Genomic DNA, 3,794 nt, shown 5'->3' on the forward strand with positions numbered 1-3,794 from the left:
TTAAACTTTATTTTAATTTAAATTTTAAATTAGTATAATAACATATAATTTTGTTTTAGATACTTTATTTGGTTCATCATCATTCTGATGTAATGGGGATGATTTCTTGGAAATGGGGTATACTGGTCTCCTCCAGGACAGAGTCCTTAAGGCCACAACGGTCAGTATTTTATTTAATTTTGTTTTAGATACTTTATTTGGTTCATCATCATTCTGAGGTAATGGGGATGATTTCTTGGAAATGGGGTATACTGGTCTCCTCCTTAAGGCCACAACGGTCAGTATTTTGTTTATTTTCGGTATTATATCTTATATTTAGTGTTTTTCATCTCTGATAAACAAACGAATTCTTACTCTTTTTGGAGTTAGTTACCTTGTAAATTACAAAATTGAAGTTGTTCTTGATTTTTAGTTATAATACTAATGATTAATTTTACTTTTCCTTTTCTAACTCTAAAGAAAGCAACTGTTAATATTTNAATTTTCGAAAATATGTAACAGTTTTGTCGGTTCAGATAGTAAAGTATGCATTAAAATCAATTAAAACCGTTTTATCTTCGTGTAAACAGTTGAAAACAATAGTGTTGTTATATAGTGAGAAAGTGGATAGCTTTTGTTATTACAAATTAAAGGTGACAATTATCTTTGTGGTGAGTGATTCAGATTTAATTTTTATTTTGAAAATTTTGTTGTGATTTCTGGTTTGTTTTTCCTTTTTACGAATTTCAGTTGTATTGAGATCAATTGGAAATTTGCTTTGAAAATAAAAAGGAAAACATCATTTTAAACTTAATCGTACATAAAATATTCCAACGTATCTCAATACCAGAAATTTTGATATATTATCCGACGACTAATTCAATTAGATTTAGTGATCATTTTGATATTTTTCTCATTTTGGATTTATGTATTTTAATATGTTTTTAAATTATTTCGAGAATAGCTAATAATTTTAGGAAAAAATAATTAAATTTGCATTTTTTACCCAAAAGAACACAAATAAACGACAACAATAAATATTTTAACGCGTTTATGCTATTATATTCACAAATCGAAGTTAAATTTTTATCTTGGTGGCGCTGATCTGTTTATTTAAATTTAATTGCTGTTTTATACGGATAGAGAAAAATTGTTCTACAAATTACTTCAGTTTAACATTTAATTAGTATTGATAGCGTGAAAAGTTTAATTATTTGTAAAATTGAGAAAATAAAACTATTCGATGTTTAGCTCTCACAGCACTTTCAAGCCGTGAGAGAGGTATAAAAGAACGGCTAGTTAGTCATACCAGTGGTAATAGGGTTATATCTCGAAGGCTATTGTACTGCCGTTACACTGAGTGGCCATAGGTGTATGCACGGTTCAGGAATTAGCTGGAGGGATATGCCTAGACGTCGTATATTACTAATCATCCGGCTGGGCCAGGCTAACGCTCATTATCGGTTAATTTTCAGCTGCTTACGGCTTTCAATTACGTCCATGCGTAATATGAAAGTTCGTAGGTGGTTGAGGATTAACTGGTAAATGGGGGGCCCTTGGTTACTGGGATGGTTTTGCTTTTTTTCAGAAAAATTTGTTTTTACAATTTAATATCTAAATTTTTAATTTCAACTTTCGAAATACTTTTTTTTCTTTCCTGTGGTTGAAACTAAATATTCAATCAAATCTAAAGTAAGCAAACTTGGCTGTCATAAAATGAAATTGATGAAAAGAAACGTTTTTTTCTTATTTTGTTCATTTATTTTTAAACACTAACATGCTATTTTTATAAATAAAACATTGCTGACTCGACCCTGCGTTATCCTCTGCTTTTTATCCCTACTACTCCTTCCTTCCTGACTTATCTTATTTCCTAGATACCTAAAATCAGCTACTTCTTCTAATTTTCCCTCTCCTACCTTTATATTCGCTCTTTGCCTGCTTTTTCTTCCGTTGCATACCAGTATTTTTGTTTTATTTTAATTTATTTTCATGCAATACTGTTTTGTCAATATTAGTATTGCTATATCTTCTGCAAATCTAAGCGTACTAATCTATTTCCCCTGTGTATCTACCACTAGAGTTGTACTGTCTTTAATGATGTTGATCGCGTTTTCGATATGTAGATTAAAAAGTAGTTCATCCCTGACTGACTCTTTTCCTAATATTTATTTCTCTACGTTGCAGCCCCAAGTTGATAAATATTATCATATGTTGTCTTTAGGAAATTTGATGTGTCTTGTACAAACAACTACTTTTTGTGAAATACGAGCCTTTTTCACACTGTAGCTCTCCAAATTTCTCAATATGCTAATTAATATTTTACGTTAAAACACGGTTAGTTAGTTTTAATCAGGTTTAAATAAATCAGTACATAAACTTTTTAAATCATTTATCGTAAATGTATATTCCCATTTTCCATAGTATTAAGTAGGTATAATATTAAACAAGATTATAATACGTATTAATTTATTAAATCCAATAGCAATTCCGTTTAAAATACATTTCTATATTATATGAATTAATCAGACATATTAATCATTTGCGTGACGTTCAGCATTGCTATTAAACATTTTTGCTTATTAGCATTATCACACTGTTCAGTATCAAAACNGAAATACTTTTTTTTCTTTCCTGTGGTTGAAACTAAATATTCAATCAAATCTAAAGTAAGCAAACTTGGCTGTCATAAAATGAAATTGATGAAAAGAAACGTTTTTTTCTTATTTTGTTCATTTATTTTTAAACACTAACATGCTATTTTTATAAATAAAACATTGCTGACTCGACCCTGCGTTATCCTCTGCTTTTTATCCCTACTACTCCTTCCTTCCTGACTTATCTTATTTCCTAGATACCTAAAATCAGCTACTTCTTCTAATTTTCCCTCTCCTACCTTTATATTCGCTCTTTGCCTGCTTTTTCTTCCGTTGCATACCAGTATTTTTGTTTTATTTTAATTTATTTTCATGCAATACTGTTTTGTCAATATAGACAACTATTTTTTTTTGATACGCTTTCTTTAATGATATTTTAATAAGTTCTCTTAATATTTCTGTTTGTATAAATATTTTAAAAAGAATTTTATTTTCGTTATGTAGGATACATCAATTTAATTAACGTTTACATATTAATTAATCGGAAATTACACTTTTTGTTTCTTTACTAATAACTTGTGGTTATCAGCATAATATTATTCAAAGCTGTGCAGGCACATTATTATTTATTTAATTGTATTTCTCGGAAAAAAATATTACTTAATATAACAAATGTTTCTACAGGAATGTCATACAAACTCTGGACGCCGTATGTAGTGGAGCATTGGTCGTAGCAGTTCGGTTTTGCTCCGTAACTGATCCTGCAGGAAACGTGAAAATGCCTTATTTCTACTGGATACAGAAAAATGTTTTCTCTGTAACTAAAGGAAGGATTCACAATAATAAATTGGCAAGTGATGACATTAATTTAAATTGTATTATGCTTTCATTAGATATTAATTATCCTCTTGTTAAGTAAAGTTTAAAAAGGATGCAAAAGCATCTTTTGAAATTATTATTTAAAAGTTAGGTGCATACTTTTGTCTGATAGTGATAGTAAAAACATTACCCAAACTGTTGCTTATTTCATTTAAGGTACCATATTCCTTCAAGCAATTGTTTTTTGTCAAATAAAACTATTTTTCTGGCTAAATGTTCATAAAAATTCTTAAATTGTTTGAAACTTCATTAACAGCATTTTTTGAGTCGCTAAATAACTATCATACTTAAGATTTACTACACTTTCAGTATGTAAATTTGTATCATTTTATTTTATAT

The sequence above is a fragment of the Agrilus planipennis genome, unplaced genomic scaffold, assembly GCF_000699045.2.
Source record: "Agrilus planipennis isolate EAB-ADULT unplaced genomic scaffold, Apla_2.0 scaffold54, whole genome shotgun sequence".
Taxonomy (NCBI): Eukaryota; Metazoa; Arthropoda; class Insecta; order Coleoptera; family Buprestidae; genus Agrilus; species Agrilus planipennis.